Below are 26,091 nucleotides of genomic sequence, written 5' to 3'. Positions count from 1 at the left end.
ACTACCTCTCTAGACAACCTGCTCCCATTTCCATATGATTCAGTGTGATTCCCATGTACCATTTCACTACAGCTAATTGAGTGACAGGTCACAACTAGTTAATCTTCAAAGTGGCAAATAATTGTCAGATTATTCTGCTCAACACAGAAAGATGCCAGTCCTTTATTTATTTTTTTTTTTTTTGTATTCCCAAGTTAGAGGAGGCTTTTCTTACTAAGACATTTTTGTTCCTATCCTGTGTTAGCTAAACAGGTGTTCAAACAAATCACAGAAATATTTCTTCTTGCAGGACTATGCTAATAGTATTTTCCCCTTCAAAGATACACATCTCACATAACAGAATGTTCTTACAAGCATAAGATGCTTAACAAAACTCTATGGCATTGCTTACATTCATAAATTACATATGCTCCTCAGAGTTTTGATAACTTGAATTCCAAAAGTCAAATTTCCTTTTAGGCAAAGGGAACCCAAGTGTTACAAGTCTTTAACTTCAAAATACTTCATAAAGGCAACATGCACACAGGCGCTATAAAAAAGCCTACTATAAATTACTAGAAAAGTTGCAGGTGGTACCAATACTTGATTCAACTGAAGTAGATTTCTCCATATAGTCAACTTCTGTTCCACTGTTAGATTAGTAAAATTAGTAGCATTGCATCATTGAACTTTCTACATAATGCAGTCGCTTCCTCTACCCTTAATACCCAGAATTTCTATCAGTGGATACTGAAGTTTTTCAACTTGGCTATGCAAGACAGTCATAACAAAAGACTGTAAGGTCAGCCAGGATGAAAGGACATACACAGTAACAAATTGTCCATAAAATTTTATAGAAAAGAAAAAATTCAATGTAAAGGTAATGCAGCAGTTTGGTTCCTTTGTATACAGCAGACTGCATAGGCATGAACAGCTTAAAAACTCTTTCAGTGTTTAACCAAGACAACAAACACTCGCCTCTATTGCCTAGGCTGTTATTTTGCATATGGTTGCGTATTATTTTAGTGATCTGGTGACTATTAAACTGATGGGGCAATTTAAAGTTAGGGCAGCTCTGAAAGTGCTTCAGATCACGTTTCTAGTAGAAGCTGCTTGTACGCCCAAAGTGCCCTGGTGATGGGGAATCACAAACAAAGCCTCTCTGCTTGTGGCTCCCTTGTCTTCATCTCCCTCTTGCTTACAAATGTGAAAATGCACTAGAGTAGTGATCATCAAGCCAAGCTGTTTCCTATTTCTGAGGTCCTTTTGCATCAATAAAATGCAGAAGATTGCTACTGTTGAATAAGACTCAACTGGTAAAGCTTTGGACTGGCAGCAATACATGAAAAATAGTTTCTGTAAAGATATTCTTAATTTTATAGTATTGTCTTCCTAGGCTTCCTCTTTATTTTGAGAAATTCTTCATACATAGCTGAAATGGCAAGTCCAGGATTTTTTTTTTTTTTTTTTTTTTTTTTTTTGAGGTAGGTAAATGTGTATATACTAATGACGAGGATACATACTGGAAGAAGGTCACCCTGATACCTAACTGATCCCGATAACTAATAGGTAAACACAGAATTAAGTAATTGGGAAAAACAATTATTTTATGTTGCATTAACAAACTGTATTGCTTAAGTTTCTTCCCTATGTCTTTCAACTATAGATATATTTTTACAGCGGAAGCTGGACTGCATGTCTGAAAACTGTCTTCAAAGCAAATTGCAAGTCCTAATTAAGTTTCACAAAACCTCTGTGAGACAGAAGGTGTCTTCTGAGGCCCAGGCCCAAACTTAATACGTGAGACACATTGCTGCCTGGGCAAATCAATTAACCTACCTGCTTCTGCTTTTTATTGGTATTCCTGTAAACATGCACAATGCTGGCCTCTTTTCAAAGCTAAAATACCCCAAGGAATTGGTCAGTCATTCACCTATCATTTCATTCAATCTGTGCAACAGATTAGCCATAATTTGCATAACTGCAGTTGTAGTTTTGTACTCCCATTTCTCTTGGCTGGAAAATTTATTGTAAGTCTACTGGGAAACAAGATCACTTCTACACTTCTCCCTCAGATATCAGATAGGAATGGCGTTACATTTAGTAAAAAACTCAAAATATTTGACAGTATAATTAAGGTTTCGGTTTTTTTTTCCTGGTAGAAGAGACTTAAAGATTTTTAATATTTAGAGAAAACTATTGGTCCTGTCTACAACAGGGTCTTATTGTGCATCATAGTTTCTTTGTTTAGTGAAACCTTGCATGCACGGTTGGGGTTTTGTGCAGCACATTTAGTGCAAATCATCTGTGCACATAAAAAGGCTTTTGTCACTGTACCTCTGGCTGAACCGTGAGTGAAGTATTCAGAGACAAATTTCCATGACTGAATTTTCCTGCATGCGGAAGAACAGAAGTGGAAAAAAAAAAAGAGAGATTATGTCTGTTTTATAGGAAAAAGCGTCTCTCAGTAAAAATTATTTTCAACCATATTTTATATCCTAATATGCCTTACTTGAATATTTATGACATAGATTATTCTCCATCTAAGAGTCAGCTACTCATACTTACTCTTACATTTCTCTTGCATTTTCATATTCATGCATTCATTTACTTGTACTAATGTCTGGAAGTACATTGTGACAATTTTGTCAGTGTTAAGTGGTTTGCCTTATCTACAGGGAGCACAGTGAACCTTGTTGGGGAGGTATTTAGAGTTGAGACAAGTTTGTCCTTGACAGCACATGTAGAATTCTCATCAGCTAAAGGCACCAGTGGATTCTTGAACTGTACATGGCACATGAATGATTGAAAGGCCATATCATTTTCAAGAAAAGCATGTAATCATGTTGTCACAAATCTCTGTCCTTCCTTATACCATATTTCCACCTTATGTCTTGGCACCACAACTTGTCTAATCATGTATAGAATTAGACTGTGGGGTACTCTGGTAAGCAAAGTATATTGAAGGAAACTTGTTTACTGTATCCCTATAAATAAAAAATTATTCTCATTAATCAGATTCTTGTTTGAAAAAGTAGCCTATTATTTTTATATTAATTCTTAAATAAAAATAGCATTTAATATGTACATTTATAATTTTTATTGGGCCACATATTAAAAGTTATCTTGCCTGAAACCTTAGGTTTCACAATTAGCTTTTCCTAGAAAGCAATACTATTTTAATAAAATTGTTGACATAAATATTTAAGACAACTTTTTTTTATACTATAAACCACCACAAAATTATTCTACACTGAAAAATTAAAACAAAAATAACATTGAAATATCAGGGGTTTTGAAGCTTTCATGTCATTTTAACTATTTTTTTTAATCTGGATTTTACAAATAATAAGCAACATACAAAAAAGAAGTTTATTTAAGAAGTATATATTTCATTATAAAGAATGAAAAAAAAATACAATAAAGCTTCTGGCCATCAAGCCTAGTATGAAAAAATATTTAAAGAATTCAGCAGTTGAAAGAAACCTGTAGATGGCATAAAAAAAAACAGAGAAAGATTAAAGATACTGCTCTAGAAGTTAAGAATTTACATATGGTGCTTGGAGAGATAAGTGAAGCTAAGAATGAAAGTAAGTCATTCAGTGTTTCTGCCTTCTGGCGCAACTTGAAAATTATGATACAGCTACAGAGCAGAAAGGTAGTTCTGTGCATATGACAGTGAAAGGGGATATTGAATAAGCAAGAAAATCTGTGAAAAGTTCTGTGCATATTAAAGTGAACATAACCATTATGCACAAAAATTTAAGGTTTTCTTCCCTGCTTTGGTAGCAATTTAAATGTAAAGCATAACAACAGACATAGAGCTCCTTTACTATGAACTACAATGAAGAAGCCCCAAACCCTGTCTCATCTGATATCTATCTGGTCCTACATGCGCTGGAAGCCACCAGACATTTGCACTTATAACACTACAGTTGTAATGTACTTTGAAGTCTGTTCAAACACGTACTTTTTTCCCAAGTTGACTGCTGAGTCCATGAAAAGGTGTGATAAAGCACTGAATTCTGGGTCATTCACATGTCAGGGTTTCTTACAGTGTGGCTGCTAAGCCTGAAGCACTGGTAAACTTATTTCAACAGAATATTCACTAATTGATTAGTTAACATACAACATTAGAAAATTAGAGTTTCTTAACCTAATTGCCAGTGGGGAATCAATCAAAAAACAGTAATGGAGGCTAAAAGCTATCTGCTGATAGGATCATAGAATATTAAAACGGTTTGAGTTGAAAAGGACAGACCCTGAAGATGATCTAGTCCAACCCCTCTGCCATGGGCAGGGACACCTTCCACCAGACCAGATTGCTCAAAGCCCCATCAAGCCTGGCCTTGAACACTGCCAGGGAGGGGGCAGCCACAGCTTCTCTGGGCAACCTGTTCCAGTGCCTCACCATCCTCACAGTGAAGAACTTCTTCCTAATATCTAATGTAAATCTCCCCTCTTTCAGTTTGAAACAGTTATCCCTCGTCCTATCACTACACTCCCTGATCAAGAGTCCCTCCCCACCTTTCCTGCAGGGCCCCTTTAAGTACTGGAAGGCTGCTAGAAGGTCTCCCTGGAGCCTTCTCTTCTCCAGGCTGAGCAACCCCAGCTCTCACAGACTGTCCTCACAGGGGAGGTACTCCAGTCCTCTGATCATTTTTTTGTGGCCTTCCTGGGGACCTGCTTGTGCTGAGGGCCCCACAGCTGGATGCAGCACTGCAGGTGTGGTCTCACGAGAGTGGAGTAAAGGTGGAGAATCACCTCCCCCAACCTGCTGGTCACGCGTCTTTTGCTGCAGCCCAGGATGAATCGCACACTGCTGCCTCTTATTCAGTTTTTCACCCACCAGTACCCCGAAGTCCTTCTCTGCAGGGCTGCTCTTGATCCACTCATGACCCAGCCTGTGTTTGTGCCCCGACCCAGGTGCAGGGCATTGCACTTTGCTTTGTTGAACTTCATGAGGTTTGCACGGTCCCACCTCTCAAGCTTGCCAAGGTCCCTTTGGATGGCTTCTATGAAATGTTTCAGTCCTGTCCCAGAAGCGTTTTTTGCTGAAATCTTCCTCCACGAATTTCCCAACTAAGTCTATCTTCTAAAAGCTTCAGCTTTTTTATGAATCAGTGGTTAAATTAATTTCAAAATCATAGTGAATACAGCTCAAATACAATACAGCAAATTCCCCCTCTGATAAAACACAGCACTCAGTTTTACGCAATCCTTCTGGTTTTTTGTTTTCACCTTTGGCAGCAGCAGGAAGGTAAAAACAAGATGAGTAAGACTGGCAATGCTAAAGAACATATTTCAGGCTTTCTGAAGGTGTACAGATGGAGATCAGGCTGATGAGAATCTATACAGAACAGGTTGAGCATCTCAGTTCATTGACAGTAACTCTACCATCACAAATGTATTTTTCGATATCTCCTAGAAGAGTATGATTGCTAAGACTGGCACAGGCTGTAAATCTTTATCAGTGAGTATTCTATCTGCTTTCTTTTATATCTGTGAATCACAAAAGCCTAGAAGCTTTGAGATCAAAGAAGTTAGGTCAACAAGTCAGTACATTTCTACTGCTCCAATGCAGGACCAACTGCATCTCAAAAATGCTTGTCAGATATTTGTCTATAATAACCTCTAAAAGAAAGAAATTCCCAGTTCCTTAGCCAATACATGTCACGGGTTGAGGCTGGGTCAGCCACTAACGAATGACAGACGCTCTCTATTAACCCCTCTCCCCTCCCAAAAGGGAATAGGAGAGAGAACAAGGGAGAGAGATTTTACGGTTTGGAAAACAAAACTAAAACAGCTTTAATGAAACAATAACAATACAAGAAAATATGATAATAAGAATAAGGAAATAATGAAATATATACAATATGTACAAATATATACAAATATATAGAAACCCAATACCGAACCCAACTCCCCCCACCCTGATTACAATACGTCACCACCTCACTGCAGAGCTGCCACTGGGGCAGTCCCAGGCTGGACTTGGCAGCAGACAAGGATGGGATGCAGGAGCTGGACTCATGCACTGGATTCAGGGCTGCACGGATCGGGATTGATGACAGAAGAACAGACAGAGTCCTCCTCAGATGTCGGCCATCGAAGAAGAGAGATTGACCCTCGTGATCCCTCAGCTTTATACTGAACATGACGTCTATGGGATGGAATACTCTGTTGGTCAGGTTTGGGCCACCTGTCCGGTTCGCTCCTCCCTGCAGGTGTGACCTCTTTCGTGCTTGCGACCCCTTTCACTCCTGGCACCCCAGCACGGAGTACAAGATTTAGCAGTGACCTTGGTCACTGTAAGAACAAGTATAAGCAAGGGCCTCTCTGCATCTCATTCCTTGGTACGAACTATTAACATCAGGCCTTATCACTGCTGGGAGCAGTCACTGTCTGGAAAAACATGCTGCTGTTTCAGAAAGTGCTGTTAGTTAAAGGAGACTTAACTGAAAAGTTAAAGCACTTAAACCAGAATTAGTTCTGGTTTAGCCCAAACCAGGACAATCTATTACAGTGTTTGTCTATCCTTACCATTAAAAAGCTATCATTAATGTCAGGTCTGAAAGCCTGTTGTTGCAGTTCAAGCCCATCACGACCTTTCCCACAGGATGTGAAGAACAGTTTATTCTGTCTTTTTTCAGTATTTTTTTGTTGTTGAAAGCTCTTGGTCCAACCCTTCATCTCCTTTCCTCTAACCTAAATGCACAGCCATTACAAACTTCTGTAATATTGTATTCTATATCATTATTACTATTGTGCACATTTAAAAGAGGTAGAATCTCCTCAATTAGTAGTTAATAAGAGAATAGCAATCCAAATTGATCTTGGCAGGTTTTAAGAGTAAATTAAGCTGCTAAAACCACTAATTATTTGAGGATGTTAGCCTACAATGCCACAGCTACAAAATTATATCAAAGAACTCATCTTTGAGGCCATATCTAGGTGGACAGCTGCAATCATCTGTGCATCTGCTCTGCTTGTTCTGAGGTGGCTGGAAGCTGTTCAACCATACTGCTAGGGCTCGTGATCTGGGGCTCTGGGTCAGCACAGTGTCCTGCCCTTATTGCATCACCTCAGGTTACAACCAGCTTGTATCAGCTTGTCTAGGAGCAGGAGCAAAAGAGCTGCATGACCATCTGCAACTGTGCCTAAGGATCTATAAAGATGTTTTGGGGCAGTATCTGCATCTTTATAAGCTGCGGTCAGTGGAATGAAGCTCAGTCTTCCCTGGGGCCACATGATGCTATTTTAATGCAAATAGCCAAGTGTGCACAAGGTATTATAACGCAAATAGCCATACACATACTCCTAGGTAGCCTATGACTTTTAGATAAGTTCTGCTTACACTTTGTATATGATACAGCTGTATGTCCAGTAATGTACCCATAACGAAGCCAAGGTGGGAGGGAGACAAGTGAGTCATCATATTGAGTCAGAGAGAGCACTATTTTACCTTCAAGGTATGCATTTTCAGATAGTGTCACAGGAATGTCTCGTTAATGTAAATTAAGAGGGAATTAGGACTCCAATATGAAGAAAGAAAAAGCCACCTTAAAAAGAAAACTAACTTTGAAATCCTTGTCCTTTATATTGCTATGTTAGTAAGCATCACTGCAGAAGAAAAAAAAAAAAAGAAAACTTTTTACTTTGAAAAAAAGTTTTTGAAATAACAAATGTACTCTACATTGCACAATTTATAATAATTTATGGTTATTAATTTCTAATGTTCCAGGAACAGTAGCACATTATATGAATGTAGGAACTCTAGTACTTTCTGAGTTATACAGTATCATGAAATCTAAAAATCTTGGAAGAGCAGTGCAGCATATATAAGTATGATATAGATAAAAAGCATATCCAAATTCAGAAATATTCATGGGTCCGATCAGCTCTGATGTAGTTAGAAATGTTCACTCTACCTATAAATGTGATGCTGTTTTATGTGAAGTATCTTCAGAAAGCAGGCTTTAATTTTCCTATTTCCCATCTTTTGACACCAGATGGCAGTGTGATATACAACCATTATATTCACCCCAATTAATTCTCACTTAAGTGGAAGAAAATCTTCATTAATCAGTTTGGTTACTATAGCTATGTGATTAAAAGGCTTACTAACCCTCTTGCTCACTTTCAGTCTTCCAAGCAAGCAGCTGTCACAGTACCAGAGACTCCCTTAGTCTTTTTGTTGCCAATATTCAAAGTACAGCTCAGCATTAGCATCAGTTTTGTTAGGTCTATAAGTCTTGCTAGCCTTTATTAAAAGCACTTGCTCACTGGTCAAGAAGAGGAGAGATGGCAGATTCAGGAACTGCGGATCTAGTCTACTAGCTGTGGAACCACAATCCACAGCCATAAATGAGCAAGTAACTTGAAGTTATTAATCATTCTCACTTACTACCTTCCAGGTTATGTGCTATTCTGCTTATAGTTTTAAAGCACTGTAGAAGAGTCTGAGCTGATCATCAAGTGGAGAAAACAGCATAGGCCTCTAACTCTGAGTAAAGGTAATACTAATATTTTCTTTGCCACTCTCTGATTTTTACATTCCTAGTAGTTGCTCCAAACAATACAGCCTTCTTCAGCATGTCTTGCAGATTCTTCTCTGCTCCCTTTCCACATATACTTTGTTAAACAGTAACCAAATATTACATAAGAGCAGTTATTGTGCAATACAGAAGGAGCACACAGAGGAATTTCTGAATGTTACAGCAACATTTAAAATACATTTTTTATGGCTCCAGTGAATTACATCAGGAGCTGCTGCTTATTAGAACAATGGCTGGAAGACTGTCACTACACCTCATGCATAAGAGCAAAGTTTCTTCAAAAAGTCAATGTAATAATCCTGGGAGATCAGAATCATGTTGGCATATTTGACTTGAAGTCTGCTGAAATACAACCCAGATGAATCATAGAACCATTTAGGTTGGAAAAGACCCTTAAAGTCATTGAGTCCAACCATTAACCTGACACTGCCAAGTCCACCACTAAACCATGGCCCTAAGTGCCATGTCTAAGCATCTTGTAAATACCTTCAGGGATGTTGACTCAGCAGCTTCCCAGGGCAGCCTGTTCTCATGGTTGAAATGGGACTTTCAAAGAATGCTGCCAATCTATGAATGGCTTTAAGAACAGCAACAGCATTTTCAATCAGAAATTATGCTTTTAGCTACAAAAGCAGTCCTTGTAATGTATCAGAAAATCTACATTGCAAGAACTGAAAAGATGGTAAAGAGCTGCCAAATTTGTGTTAGATAGGCTGCAATTTTCTAAGTTCTGATGGTGCCATGAGAAGGACTTAAGGGCTTCTACCGGCTAAATAGAGCTTTGCAAAGATCAAATATATAGTTTACCTTCTTGTTTATGGCCAAGCTTTGAATATGCTTCCAAGAATAAGAAGTTCTCTGGGTTACAAAAAAAAATTTAGAGCAGCTATTAGAAAAGCCGTCTATTGCAGATCTATAAACCGTTGATTTTAGGTTTAAAAACGTAATTTTAAGTTTAAAAATTCTGACATAATTAGTCTCTTAATTGCAGAATACGGTAGAAGACAAATACAAATTTCCTTTACAAAACGGATTCTCATAGATAAGAAGGCTTATGACCCAATCCTCTGCACATACTAGTGTCCAGCACTCTCAGATAACCACGTTAAGAGGCAGTACATATAACGGGATACAGCATTTACTCGAAGGTATTTGAGCAGTATGTAGGACCAATTCCTGAATAAAAAATTAGCACAACTCCATCAAAATCAGTTTGTAGCAGTTCATGCTCACCAATATTGCAGACATGGTCTTGGAAATGACTTTTTTCCCTTTTGCTATGCCCAGAGCAACATGCGCATCAGTAACAGAAGATGGCAAGAAAAGAAAATAGGAGTATGTGCTACTAGGCACTGGATAGGGTTGTGCACCATAAAGTCTAAAAGATCTAGCATTCCTCCAGTTCCAAAAGAAACCCACTAGCTCAGGACTTCATGGTCTTGTCAACAAGACTGATAACCCCACAGGGTTTTAGCAGCTGGAGGCAGATACCCCAAACCCAATAAACTTTCGTTTCTCCTTTACCAGCTGAAGCTGGTATAGGGTTGTGTTGTTAACTGCTTTCTAAAGGGATTCTCTTCAGAAGGGATAAGTTTTCTGGTGATTCTACAAATTTTTAATGCAATTATAGGATAGCACAGACTCAGGAGAATGATTTCACAGAACAAGAAATGGGTACCAAGTTGTTTCCTACTTTAAGTTTTACAGAGTCAGCCAAAATTTTTGGAGTTTATCTTCAGCATTAGAGAGTGATATAAAACACAGTAGGAAATGGTCTGGGTCTTCCTTTCCAGGCTTTCTAACACTTTAAGTCTTTATTTTTAAAAAAGAGGAGATTTAGTGTAATATCACATTCTGAGCATCAGTTAGATTCCACGGAAATGCATTTATACCCCACTTAGAAGAAAAAAATATATTGTTTAGGGTTACTTTGTTAATTGGTTTTGAGTTTTTTTTTTTCGTTTGGTTTTAGGGTTGGGGTTTTTTTTTGAGTTTTGCACCAATAGAGCTTATAGATTTTCACCAAAACAAGATTCTGGCATATCAGATGTTTGTAAATCTAAAGAAATTGTGCATGTGTCCTAACATTATTTATGTCTCTGAAATACGGGGACAGCAGAGGTGAAAGGAAGACGCAACAGAAAATAAAAATTTCTCCTCCCACTACCCCCGCATAAAAACACAGGTCCTGTTTTTTTTCTATTTCTCTAGTTACACAAAAAAAGGGTTAAAATAGTGTTTCTTCCTCTAACACATAAAAAATGTTAATGTGCTTCTGCTGACTTTTGCACCTATTTCTTATGCTGAACTTTTCTTCCCCATGACAACCTACCGTTCTACATCAGCCTCTAACTCTGTTCATAGCTGGTAAAGAAACAAAAAGTTCATTCATGTTTACTCAAGAGAGGTCCTGTCTGAAATCCAGTCCCTCATAACACTTCTGTATTGAGACAGAAAATAATTTTATTTTCAGCCTGTTTTTAACACTACAGATGACAAAAACAGAGCAGTAATGTTTGAATGCTAAAGGAACTGAGGTTTTCATTAGCCAATTCAAACTAGTTCTTCAAGACCTTTACTTTTGTAAATTGTTATAGAGTTTAACCAAGGTTCCTAAGACCATATTACCAGCATTTTTCTAAATCAAAAAGGTTAAAAAAAAAACCCAACAAAAAAAACAAACCACCCCGTAAGATTAATCTGTAAATACTTAAAGCTTATGTAACAACATACTCTCTTTATTTTTGTATTTTACATACAGAAAATCCTTTAGTATTATTTTTTAAACACCTTCTATTTCATCCTATTTATGTGTATCTACTAGGCCATATTTAACAGTGGAAGAGGAGCTGCTATGTTTGAGATCAAATTTGATTTTAGGTAGGTTGAAACTATATTATGGAAATTGGCACACACGTATCTTCTGTTAGTGACTGTCCATTATTTAGTGATATGCCAATGTTAGTATGTTAGTCCTATCAGAAACCAGATCCTTCCCCCATGATAGGCACTGTGTAATGAAAAGATACTGCTATCACATGGCTTGCACTACTGCTTCCTGCCCAGGGCCAATACCTGGCTTTGTTCTTGTTGAACATCATGAGGTTCCTGCTGGCCCATTCCTCCAGCCCATCTAGGTCCCTCTGGATAGCAGCACTGCTCTTGAGAGTACTACCAGGTCCTGCCCCTGCCTGGTGTCATCTGCAAACTCAAAAAGTGTTCTCCATCACCTCCTCTGGTCCACTGATAAATATGTTAAACAGGACCAGTCCAAGGACAGACTTATCTGGTACACTGCTTGCCACCAAATTCCAGTTTGATTACAGCCTAATTAGAACACCCCTCTGAGCCTGATCATCCACCCATTTTTTTACCTGTCCATAGTACCCTAACTCGGATATAAGAATATAGTGACAGACCAAAGTCAGAAACTTTGCTAAAGTCCAAATAAAAGACAGCCACCATTTTCTCTGATCCACAAATTTCATCATTTGATCACAGAAGGCAATCAAGTTGGTCAGGCATGATTTACCTTTCAGTCTGTTTACAATCATCTTTTCCTGCCTGTGGCCAGGAATGGGCTCCATGAGGACTCCTGACTTCGAAGTCAGACAACAAGCCTGTAGATCCAAGGGTTGATTGTTTTGCCTTTTTTGAAGATGGGTGTGACATTTACTTTCCTTCAGTTGTTGGTGACCTCCCCTGATCTCCAACAACCTTTCAAAGACAATAGAAAGCAGCTTTGGAAGGATGTTGGCCATCTTTCTCAGCACTCTGGATGTTATAGTAACAAGGGCCTCCTGCTTTTCACACTGACTCTACAAAGGATATAGAGGAAAAAAAAAAATTGCAGAAAATTAGAACTAAAAAAAGCAGGAAAAGTAAAAGAAACAAGACAAAAACCTGCAGACTGCATAAAAAAAAAAAGAGAAAGAAGTAGCACAAGAGTGAACACATCAGGCTATTTTGCAAGAGCATAGTGGGAGAAGATCACAGAGCTGCAGACATCCACCGATCTTTGATAAAAGACAAGAAAAAAATGGAGAGGTCGAGAAATGACTGATAGTAAGGCACAAACACTTCAGTCAACCTGAGTCTAATAATGCTATCCTGCCGTGCTGTTTGAAAATGGCTGACAACAGCAGTGCCAGTCAATCTGTTCCTTGGCTCATTGCTTTTGGTCTTTTTTCATTTCACAAAATGCAGAGATAAAGAGCCACACAAGAGACACAAAATAAAATGAGCAGCCACCAGGCCTGGGTACCATCAAGTCATAAAAAGACAAACTTGGTAGGGAGGAAAAAAACAGTGAAAGTCCACTGTAGCATTAAAAGCAAATTGCAGGAAAAAGAAATTTAGACTAAAAAATAATGAAGATGAACACTCCTCTCAGTACATGTAGATATCTCAGATCTAGGATTAACACCAGGCCCAATCTCAAGTTTTCTGTCAGCATTTAACACTCACCAAGGCACAAGTATATATAGTTATAAAAATTTCTTTGCACTCCCCCAATTCTAGACTCTTAAGGTGAAAAGGTGCTTCCCAATGGCTGTCACTAAACATTAACTCACAGGACCAGATGTAGAATTGGTGCTGGGAGTTGGCTGCTATATACCCTTTCTTCTATTCATCCCTCCAACCACCAGAAGGATGTAGTACCTCTGCTAGATCTTAGAAGAAATATGTGACTGTATGGTAGAACAATCCTGGCAATGATAAATGATCAGCTTAGGAAAACGCAGAAATTTTGACATGAATACTGGTATTCTGATGAATTATAAACTGTGAAACTGTGCCCACCTTAACCAGAATGTATTGACAGTACAGCTCAAAACAGATATATTCTCTCCAAGAATATATGCCATGAAAAAAAAGGGAAAACTACCCAAATCTTTGGTATAATGACTCTTGCACATGGCTTTCCAAATAAGAGTAAAAAGAGAGTAGTCAATGTATGAGAAAAAGAAAGGAGGTAAGACTGTCTAAAAAAAATATCTAAATGAGTAATATCTAAACAATACATCCTACTTCTCATTCTGGATGAAAATATGGATGTAATCTTAATAACTAAATACTCCACTTTAGAACAGAAATTTTAATCAGGATCACTTGCTTTTAGCTCTTAATATCTTACCTCCTTTTACTTTCTCCCTATAATCCTCCTTTATACCTTTATAAAATCCTCCTGCTGTAGACTTACTCAAAAGGAACAATTTCCCTTTGTGTTTATAATGACCTGTCTTAATAACAAAGTTGATTCAAACATAAAACTAATAGTTCTAGTTGCTGAAAATGTTAATATTACACTGAGGATATGAAATCCAGTAAGTGTAACAAATTAACAAGGTGATTTATTTTAAACCTTTTTGTTATACTTTATAATAACATATATGAAAAGAAACACATCATCTTTATAAATAGGAGCTTAAGAGTTTTTGGAGATTTCTTAGCAAGCCCTGTTTAGCAAAAGGCTTTTTTTACATGAAAGAGGAGTGTCAAATGATAAGAATACTTTGCATGCTACCAAAATGGTTGTTCTTGCAGCATTGCACCGTATAATACATTAGACAGAACTTGGTTTAAGTGAAGCAGTTTGAGATTTTCTTCGAAATTTCATTCAAAAAAAAAAAAGCTTTAAGAACTAACAGTATTAAAAGCCCGACTAAGAACAGTTATTCCTTTATTGTGACTTTTTATCATGGCTGCCATTTTATTTTATGACTTTGTCCTTCCCAAAACAAGACTGGGAAGGACATTTCTTTTACATTTGGTCCGGCTGATTGTCCTAAACTGGTGTAAAATGGGAAAAGAATAATTAATATCCATTGAACTGCAATGGCTCACATCTGCTGAAGAGTTAAGACACTCATTTTGTGAGTTCAGTCCAGAAGAAAATATTCACCTAAATTTCAAACTTATTCAACTAAAAGCAAACTTTAAACGAGCTGTTGAATTTTTCCACTCCTACATTTGAGTATTTCTAATGAAATCAATGCTATTAGCCTAGTCATCTCAGCAGTAACTCAAACCTTACATGGCGCAGAATACTACATCCACAGTTGATTGCAAGTTTCTGTTTATTGTACCTTAGTGTGGTATCTTCTGTAAAAGGGATTGAAATTGGATCAGATAGTATCGCTTTTGAAAAAAATCATCTATTGCTGCTAATTCCAGTGGGTGAGTTTCCGGGGTGCATTTACAAGAGAACAGATGATTTTCAAAGACTCAAAACATAAGCAGATATTCTGACTATGAACACTGTATATTATCAAATGTTTGTAAGTAAACTAGCCTGATCAGAAATTCTTTGAATCATTAAAAGCAACTGCCAGTAAAACCTGGTTGGTTTTGACTTACCTCCTTACTTCACAATGAAGTTTAGAAACATTCCACCTAGACAATTTTGATATTCAATTCAAGTCAAATTAATCCTTAACTTTGAAACTAAAACCATGTAAAACGAAAAGATCTTGGAAAGTAAAATGAGATGAAGTATTTTTAAATTATCAAAGGTAAACAATTTAATTATCCCCCAGAATATCTTACATCTGTTGGTTGCATGGGACAGAAAATTACTTATCTCTGTAACAGAAATACACAAATACTGCTCTTAATTCACAAAATAAATGAACTGGCAGATCACATACTTTTCTGATGTAAAGTGACAGACACTCTATGTCCATGCTCTGAAGGTGTGTGCCATACTGGGAACACACACTAATTAGATATTCCTTTTAAATAAGCCATTCTAGATGGATTCCTATGCAATTGTCACTAAAATCTTTACAAGCTTCTGTTTTAAAAATGGATTTTCTGTTACCAACAAACTTGGCACAAGTTACGCATACTTCACTGAGAGGTAAAGTCACAGGGACTTGGACTGAGACTGTGAAGAACTATGATATGGACTACAGGTATTTTTCTCATGGCAGTATTATACAATAATGGAGTGGAGGTTGTAATCACATAGTCCTGTAAAACAGTACTACCATTGCAGTAACAGGCTACAAGCTTTGCATTAAATTTGTAAGGCCTCAGGACTAAGGTTTGTCAGACTTGCTCTGCCTGAACTGTTCTTGACCTGTCTGCAACTTTATTTTACTTGATTTAGCTGTGACAGCAGTTTCTCTAGCTGACCAGGTGTTTATAGCTAATTTGTTTTGCTTTTGTTTATATTTGTGTGGTAAGACCACATTTTTACGGGCAACAGGAACAAGCAGTTGTTCTATGTAGAAGGACATACTTGCAACTCTAACATAATGATGTAGTGTAGAGAAATACAGGCCTTGTATGATAGCAGCTCCACACTAAGAAGCAAAGACACAGGATGTGGCACAGAGGTATACAGCCATGGGATGAGAAGAGATGAGGCATAGGGTTCTGGTGGAGACCCCATGGCTGCAAACAACTTGCCAGTGATCAAAGAAATGCAGAGCTGGACATAGGCAAAACTGGTTGTTTGGGTAAGAGAATAAAGTAGTAGAATCTAATATACATAAAAGCTATAGATCTCATATAGTAAATTTGGATGTAAAATGGAGCTGCAGAACAATGATGTGTAAAAAAGCATGTTAGCAAATCTGAAAGTGACCTCAAGTGGACCTCAGGGGTGGAAGAAGATACCAGCAGCATCAATATCATACACCACCCAACGAAGGGCTCCTGATCATGATGACTTATGTTGTTAACCTCTCCAACTGTGTGTTCCCAGAGAAAGAATGGAAGGGTGAGTAAGTATAACCCCAAGAAAGGGGACAGAAAATAAGTAAGTGTGCTACCGTTTTAATTGTATTACTACTATTACTGATCTTTTTCTGAGTAGAAGTACTGTAACCTTGCCCATAAACAAGATTTTTTACCTAACAAGCTCTGGGCTGAGCCCAGAACATCTAAGAGCTCTGGGACTCAAGTCCCAGTGCTGTCACCACATAATGCAATAGAGATTTCTATCATCAGAATAAGTCTGAGGCAAACTGTCCAAAACTGTTAAATGAATCTGCCCTAGATGGTTAAAAACTGCCACAAAGCTGTGATGATCACTACAAAGTGCTCTCATATTCCAAGCCCATTTTACCTGCCTTCTTCAAACCAGAGAAACATGTTTTACCCTTAAGACTAGGTGAGAGAAGGGATAAAATACATGGCAATTATGTCGGACACAGGGACTGCAAGGGATATCCTGACATCCTGCGATCCCAGGAGTGGTAAAGGAGCAATAGAGGTACAGTATTTCAGCCACTTCTGTTGGTGGTGAGACAAGGTAAAACAGGATTAGTACTTAAAAGCTCCAAATCTGAGTTGGAATTGTATTAGCTTTTGGAACCTAGGCCAGAAAACTGTAAGCATATTTCCCATTACTTGGCCCTTTCTGTCAGAAACTTAAATTTAGGAGTGCAGGTGACAGACATCTATTTAGGTAATAAAGAATTAGAGATGGACAATTCTTTATAGCTTTAGCCCAGATTTAAATGTTTCTATATATGGCATTAATTTAGTTTGTTTCATCTTGTTATAATCTCTGATTTTGTATACTTCTCAGATGAGATTATTCATGTCTTAAAATTAAACAGGCAATTAAATACTCCATAGGACAGGAGCCCAAGTTTGTAACCAGTCTGGACCCAGTCCTAGACTTCAGAAACCAAGGACATATGCATGGCAGATTTTCATTCAGAAAGAATCCAAGAAGTGACTTACAGATAGTACCTTTCTAAATATAAGGAAGGAACCGGAAGAGTTATTGTGGAATATTAGGTATTATTTCATCAAAACAATTATTATTATTATTTTTTGTTTATTTTCTGCCTTTAGGTAAAACTAGTTACAGCAGTAACTGGTAACTTTGCAATCTGTGAAGTATTTGTGTTTATAGTATTGCCATCATTACAAGAGAATGAGACATATGTGAAAAATGCTTTAAAAAAGTAAAATTCCCAGGGAAAGTGAGTGTGGCAGAATGCAAAGAAATATCCTAAGATGAGCTGCCTAGTAGATCTATCAACCTGAGTATTTTCTCACAATAACTCCAAATCTGGGTAACCTAATCCACTCAGTTTCCTGGCTTTTTGTTCATTTTCATGTACATCATAACTGTTTGATTTGTGGTCACCACCAAGGGCAAGTTAAGCAAACATTTTTTGAGCCCCTTATAATCTATGCCACATATTAAAGGAGGCATTTTGTCTGTGAGTGCTTAATGCAGAAAACCACTTCTGATTAGCCAAAGTACATTTAAAATCATAGAGCACACTTTTGTTCATTTCTTAATAGCAGTTAGCTCTCCATGCACTGCAGGTGTCATCTCAGCTCAGAGCTGGTTCTCACATGGTGTCAGGAACATGCTCAGGAGCCAAACAAATTTAGATGCCAACTTGGCACTCAGAAGACAAGTGTGACTCTCTGTTCTCTATGTTTCTCACAGTGACAGTTACACATTGTTGCAATCACAGAGGTCTGGCACTAGAGGAAAACAACTTTTTGGTTGCTAGAGACCAAAATGTTTTGCACAAAAAAGCACTGACATTCCCTTAGCCCACGTAGAAGCTAACCTTGTATAAAAATTCATTTTTTTATCAGTCAGTCTTGTCCTAATCCATGAAACCCAGGCCCTTATACAATTCAAATACTATCATTTTCTTTCTGGATTATCCCAGGCATTTCTTAAATTAGTATTAAGAGCTGATATAAAATATTAATAATAATGTTGATAATAATAAAAGTGAAAAGGGTGATGTTAGGCACCTTTAACTGGCACCCTAATAAGCTAGTGACAACTCCTTAGTAGGACATACACCAGTCACAGGGCAATATTGAGCAACAGTACAGATCAGTTACACAGTGTGTCTGCAAGGATGTGCACCCTTAGAATCCACCCTATGTTACGTAATTCAGTGAAATTTTATTATTGATTTTAATAGGATTCAAATGGGATCCAAACCAGCTGCCACTGATGTTAGCAGCAAATTTTACACACTCTTATGGTAGGAAAAGGGTTATTTTTCCTGTTTTGAAGACCAAGGAATGAGACCATTAAAAAAAATCCACAAACTTGAAGTCCAGCCTAGTACTCTTTACTCTAGTACCAGGTACTTTAGGAACACCCATTTTTATATTCACAAGTACAACTCCACTTGAATGTCTAACTGGGGACACCCACAGCCTGCACGCACTTAAATGTTGACCTCAATTCACAATTCAGCTCCAAGGAGTCAACCTCCCTACCCAACCCCATCTCCAAATTTCCTGTGAAGTAGGACAGACTCCAGAATTTAGGCTATCATGAATTAATAACTCTCCACACAATAGATTTGTGCTATGCTAAAAAGGAACTCAAGATGCACTACAACAAAAGCTGTGTTCAGACCATACCCTGTGATAAGAGGAGGAGACTTGAAGCTACTTGACTTTGTAGAGGACAGTTAATGACTCAATGGACTGAGAGGGTCAGAAAGACATGAGTGCTCTTGACTACCTGGTCTTGTGATAGGACATTCACCAGAGAGCTGAATTTCAGTCTTTGCTCCAATAAATTTTCAGTTATTATATATTAAAAAGCCCTTGGCTAATATACTAAATAGTCAGTCAAGCAAGATGTGAACACTTTCTCATGAGTGCTGTAATCACTAGGCTTCAAAGTCATGATCATTTTCACGTTTTTTTTTATCCAGGGCAAGGACCTTAAATATTTTAAATGTGCTGTACCTGGACAATGGTGTGTCAGCAGTTTCTGGAGAGTCAAAGTTTTGGTCTCCTTTCATATTATATTTCTGCTAGCCAATAGGACTCTTCCTAATGACAAAAGCTAACTCATATTTGGGAAGCATGTCATGCTTATGTATGAGAAGGTTTCAGAAGCACAATGGTGAGTTACTCTACAAGTTTCCTGGAAGTCCACAACTCTGTACATAGTAGACACTGCAATAGCTGCCTAATACAGTCCGCCATAATGTATTTACCTGCCCCCAGAGTTTGTCAGATTACTAAGAATTAACCTAGGCAAGATGAAAGGACTAAAGAAAATGTGTGTTTGTAAAACAGTTACAATAAACAGTAACAGTTAGAAACATATGATTAAGACTTAAATTTAAACTTTAAAGCCTTTCAGTTTCCTAATCTAGCATCTTGATATGTTTGTGAGGCTGTACTACTAGCTCTAGAAGTTATATCAAGCTGAAAGATCCTGAATAGTTCTAAGTATTTCCTGCTTTTATAGTGAGAGAAGCCTAACTCAGAGCCACCCTGTGTGACACGCCCCTGCTTTATCCTAAAAAGCAATGACATACCGAAACTCATTTGCTCATCACAAGAGATAGAGAGAAGCAGCCCTGCTGTTTGGCAGTGACGCAGCACATAGCAGAGCAGGGGATTCTGTTATTTCCTTTTTCCTCTCCTCTACTCCTCAAGAAATCTTAACATTTAATTTTGTATTTTAAATAGACTCATCCTGGCATCTGACCTGAGGCTATTTTGCTCCACATAGAGGCCACATAAAACATAGTAGTATAACTCTGAAAAGTAAGTGTCATGAGAAATACCAATTTACAAGCTTCTTTCAAGATTTGTCAAGTTTAGCTTCCGGGGAGCTTTACACGAGGAAAAAAAAAAAAAAAAAGTGAGGTGAAAAATAGTGTGCCAAGCCTGACCGCTTTGCTAGGTCTAGGAAAATCTCTCTGGGCTACAAGCTGATTTCAACAGAAAGAACGAAAGGTGTTCTCACCTATTCTTTGTAGTTAAATGATAGAAGTAACAGTGATACAGATTTTTTTAATGCTTACTCAGAAAAGGACAATAAGTACGTATGCATTCATCATAATCAAATGCTTACACACTCAAACTATTTAATAAAAACAGTCCAAGTGTCAGCATTACAAGTGAGTACATACTTCCTTTAGAAAACAAGATGACAGGCAAACTTCAAGGGTCAGTTCCAGGACAAGATGTAGGCTCTGATCACCAAGAGGACAGCAGGATTCTCTTAAGACTGGAAAAGAGCACTACATGACAGAAAGGAATAGAATTTAAGACATATTAGTTTCCACATTGCCATTGACTATGTTCCCCAATCAGAGCACTTGCACTTGTGCGTCACATTCTGATCCAAAATATCACACAGGGTGTGCAGTCCCTCACACACAACTATGGTAAAAGTAACTTACAACTTAGAAGCTACTGCAGAAATTTGTAATGCTCAGTTTCTTTTATGTATTTATCCCCACATAGCTGGTGTCACAAGACAGCAAACCAGGGGTCATGAGCTGTTCCTTGGCTTTTTAAGATGTAGCTTCCAGGAGTCCTTTCTTCTTTGACTGATTAAAGGGAAAAAAAAAAAAAAAAAAGAGAGCAAAGAAACTCAACTCAACCAGCAGAGGAACAAATTTACTCTATCCTAAGATATGCACAATTTCTTTCATGATTACTTCATCTCTCAATGCCATCAAAAGTTTATTTTCATGCCAAAGTAAGAAAAACTCAACCCACTCAAGAGTGACTGCACAGAAGGACAGAGATCTGTCATATCCAAAATTTGATAACTTTTCACCCATTCAGGTCTGCAGCTTTTCAGTGATTTGGACAGAATGGTGACTGATTCTGACACCAGAATTCATTCAAATTGTAGTCAGTGATCTGGATCAATAATTCTCAACCCTGCTGAGCTGAAGAGCTCTAATCACTAAATTGCCAAAATCTGGGGCTGATTTCACTCATGATACTTCTCTTTCTTTTCATGTGGCCTACTGCTAGAAGCTGAGATGAAAGTTGAAAGTTATTATTATTATAATATTGGTATGTCTAGGTTACAAATTTGTACTGTAAAATTGAAAGCGTAGTTGTTGTATTGTAATTTTCTTTAACATAAGCAGGATAGAGTGGTTGCTGATCAGTAACATATGCAAACATTTTTGGGAGCTCATTGCTTCCTGCAGGCTATGGTCTGTTATCAGCAAAGCATTATAGGGAACATAGAGGAGGTTGGTTCTCTAGGGATTTAACCTTCTTCAGTGATCTGGAAAAGTTATTTTTATCTCATATCTGAAACTTAAAAGATTACATTTGTATGCTTCATACGGTTACGTTTATGATCTGATCATGAATTGCAAGACAGATTTTGAGTTGCTTTTATAACTGATAAGTTTAAAAAAATTTCACTGAATATGACTACAAAACTGATCATGAGGTCCCAGACAGGTCACAAGGATCAGTTGTGCTCCCTCTTCCTTACAGCATGTCAAAAGATAGGACTTATTTTAAATCTATGTTTATTAGAACACTGAGGTCACATATACTGCAGCTTTCCATAGGTAACACATCACTGCTGAGTAAGGAAAACAGAAAAATATCTTGAAAATAAATTCCTTTGTGTTCTTTCAGGTGTGCTTTCTGCCAGTCCTTCTTTACAAGTTCTATATTTGTAGTCATTCCACAGTGTCTCCTGTAAGGCAGGGAAAGCTTTTTTTTTTTCTCATCTCTCAGGCTTGGCTTGGGATCAGCCCTGTACAGCAAGCAAACAACACAGCAAAGCAAACCAACCAATATGCTCTACCACTTCATACAATATGAAATGGTAACCCCCTATCTCTAAAAATATGGTCTGTATATCCTTGTCATTTCTGAAAACACCATCCATGACACGAAAGAGGCATTTAGCAATTCTACAGGAAAAGATGTAGCTGAAAATGTTATGATGTCCAAGGCATGACTATAGTAAACCTTTTATTGTTAGTATTGGTTCTGCAGGGCTAAAAATATTATTACACTGCAGTAGATTCAAAACCTATGAAATTATTTCAAATGTTTTATACTTAAACAATATAAAGAATTAGGGGTTTAAATCTTTTGGCATTTTAGCTTGGAAAGTTATTAGTTCCACTCAAGTGATCTGAAATCACCCTTATGTTTTTAAATACATGCAGAGATTCATGTGATTCGCAGAGATGAGGTTTTAAATGCAAAACAAAGCAAAAATTCAGTACAAAAAATTCTGCCCCTTTAGCCATAGCTTGTTCTCTTTCTGCTTTAGCATCATTGGCAATCTTGAAGCTTTGGAGATTTGTCAGAGTTACTAGTGCTTTCTACAGGCTGATTGGTGCATATTATTCTCCTCTCTCCTCTTCTCCCTTATGCGATCTTAGGGCAAGAAGTACAGCAAAGCAATGCAAAGGTGAATTCTTCATGTTATTCCTTTCAATATACAGTTTTGAGTAATTTCATGTATATCATATCCACTGTGCATGTACACTGATTTAAGAAAAAGTCAGAATTCACTGTTTTAGAAACCTTGACCTAACCTCTCTTTTCCCCACTGAATTTAAGCTTTGTATTTAAAAAGAAGGAAATTACTTTTTGCTATCTTTTTTTATATCGCTACTTGAGAGGAAATTATGTGTGTAAAGGACACTGACCTGTTGAAGACAGATCAATTTAAATCAGTGCCACAGAACGTTAGTATAGGCAGTGCTTGTTTGCCTCAAGAATACGAAGTTGGAACTGTGCCAAAACACAGAATTAGGTCCTACTGCTAAGCTTAAATACAAAACATTGATTGAGCAACTGAAATGGTTTAATAAGACTTGACAAGAATCAAAGAAAAGCTAGCTGAGCAACAGCTAGCAGAAGTCATTGGATTTTATGATTATGGATTTAAATTATTTAGAAAGGATATTGGTTTAAGAAAATTTTAATCACATTTCATTTTTGGTTAGCAAGATCCAAAGAAATATTTTCAAATAGCTTATATTAATCTACAGAAAATTCACAAGTTTGGAGTAAAATTCACCAAGGGCAAGTCCTGCCTGACCAACCTACTGGCCTTCTATGAAGAAGTAACTACACCAGTGGATAAGGGAAGAACCGTGGATGTCATCTCTCTGGGCTTCTGTAAGGGCTTTGACACAGTCCCTGACAACATCCTTCTTTCTAAATTGGAGCAATATGGATTTGATGGGTGGACTGTTTGGTGGATGAGGAATTGGTTGGATGGTCACATCCAGAGGGTAGTGGTCAATGGCTCATTGTCCAGATGGAGACTGGTGATGAGTGGTGTCCCTCAGGGGTCTGCTGGGACCAGTGCTCTTTAATATCATCATCAATGACATAGTGTGACTACGTGCACCCTCAGCAAAGTTTGCAGATGACACAATGCTGAGTGGTGCAGTTGTCACTCCTGGGGAACAGGATGCTATCAAGAGGGACTGGGACAAGCTTGAGAAGTGGGTCCGTGTGAACTTCATGAGGTTCTGCATCTGAGCTGAGTTAACCCCCAGTATCAATAAAGGCTGGAGGATGATGGGATTTAGAGCAGCCATGCCAAGAAGGACTTGGAGGTACTGGTGGACGAAAAGCTGGACATGAGCTGGCAACGTGCACTCGCAGCCCAGAAGGTAAATTGTATCCTGGGCTGCATCAAAAGAATGTGGCCCGCAGATAGATGGAGGTGATTCTGTCCCTCTACTCTGCTCTTGTGAGATCCCACCTGGAGTGCTGTGTCCAGCTCCGGAGCCGTCAGCACAAGAAAGACATGGACCTGCTCGAGGAGGGCACTGTCCAGAGGAGGGCCACAGAGATGATCAAGGGACTGGAGCATTTCCTCTATGAGTACAGTCTGAGAGAGTTGGGGTTGTTCACCCTGGAGAAGAGAAGGCTCTATGGAGACCTTATTGTGGCCTTTCAATACTTAAAAGAGGCCTATAAGAAAGATGGGGGCAATCTCTTTAGCAGGGCCTGTTGTGACAGGACAAGGAGTAACGGTTTTAAACTGAAAAAGGGTAGATTTAGACTAGATATAAGGAAGAAATTTTTTACCATGGGGTTGGTGAAACACTGGAACAGGTTGCCCAGAGAGGTGGTAGATGCCTCATCCCTGGAAACATTCAAGGTCAGGTTGGATGGGGCTCTGAGGAACCTGATCTAACTAAAGATGTCCCTGCTCACTGCAGGTGGGTTTGGACTAGATGACCTTTAAAGGTCCCTTCTAATGCAAGTTATTGATTCTATGATTCATTACTACTGCTGAGGTTACAAATGTAAAAATTACCTAACAAACTCCAGCAGGTTTGGTGTTTTAAAGATGCACTCAGAAAAAGGAAAAAAATATCCTAAAACCTTTATGTTTTATCTACACTTCCCTTCAAGTCAAAGAAGGAATTAAGGCCTGACATAAAATTGAATTTAATGGGAAGCTGGGTTGTTCAAACCTTCTGAAAGCATCAAGTCCTCACTGATCTTGGTTGATTTTAAAAGCATATTCCAGAAGGTGTTGTTCTACCCTTTCCTCCTCCTGAATTGTTTGCAGACTTCTCATTCTACCATACTTCCTCTCTCTCGAAATGTCAAGTGGCCATACTGCTTTAATACTAAGATGTGGAACATCTCTAGCTAGTGTTCTGTTGAGCTACAAAAACCTGTCCACAAAGTAATCTGGACAATAACTTTGACCTTATGAATTCCTTGCAAACTGGTCAGTTCAAATTAATTTCTCTGAAGGCTTTCTCTGTACTCAGCACAGAATTATTCTACCTGTATTGGTTGTAGAAGAATATACAGGTTGGTGGGTCTTAACACATTAAGTAGTACTCATTACTGGGGATGTATTATGGGCAAAGCCATACTGTTTTCGTTTTTGATCTTGTTGGCTTAAACATTATTTAGAAGAATAGTCAACAATAAATAATTAACCTTTTTTGTATGCATAGCAGTATAAACTTAAAAACTGCAGCCATTTTTAAAAATATTTATAAAGAGCAGCTACAAAGGGAAAGTAAAGCAAAAGCCTCTGTATTTAAAAAAGAAAAAAAAGCCAGACAAACCCCACAGCAACAAAACCAACTGTTTGAAATTCGAGCAAATATTCATGAAGAATTTTTACATCAGTATTCAGCTAGGTATCTTCAGCATCTTTAAGAAACCAGATTTAGCCTTATAGCTTTGTATTCCAATTTGAAAAACAGCAGGAGACAAAGTAAATCTACCATCATTGTATTCAAGGCCACCATCTTTTAACACAGTTTTCTGTCAAACAATCTCTGTCTAGATCTACTGTCCTAAATGTAATTTAATTAGAATTCTGCTGCACTATCACAATCTAAAAGAGGAAAAGGAAAAGAAAGGAGGGGCAAATCATTAAGAACATGAACTGATAAAAGGAATTGCTGAGCAGAACCCTCCTTTCTTTCAAACATATGCATATGCGTAGCAAATCAACACACTTAGTAATGCTGGAAGGAAGAAAGAAGATGATGATAATGACATGGCCTGCAGCTTTTTGTTAATGAGAACATCTATCAACTGATCTACACTAGAAATATTTCAGTTACCCACGCAGTGAGTTATTGATAAATATGTTTAAACAGCAGATAGAGCACAGTGAGGAATAGCTGCATAGCATCTGCTACTGCCCTGTAGGGCACTATGATGATGTCAAAGGCAGAAAAACCTTCAGCCTGATGACAGGATGTCTTTTCAAGCCTATTATCATTATAATGAACATCTATGAGTTAATTTACTGAATGCAAGTTACCTTTTTTGACAAGGTCTTTTCAGCACAGGACTACATTCA

The sequence above is a fragment of the Leptosomus discolor genome, chromosome 8 (genome assembly GCF_034619465.1).
Source record: "Leptosomus discolor isolate bLepDis1 chromosome 8, bLepDis1.hap2, whole genome shotgun sequence".
Taxonomy (NCBI): Eukaryota; Metazoa; Chordata; class Aves; order Leptosomiformes; family Leptosomidae; genus Leptosomus; species Leptosomus discolor.
Note: the sequence above shows the minus strand (reverse complement) of the source record.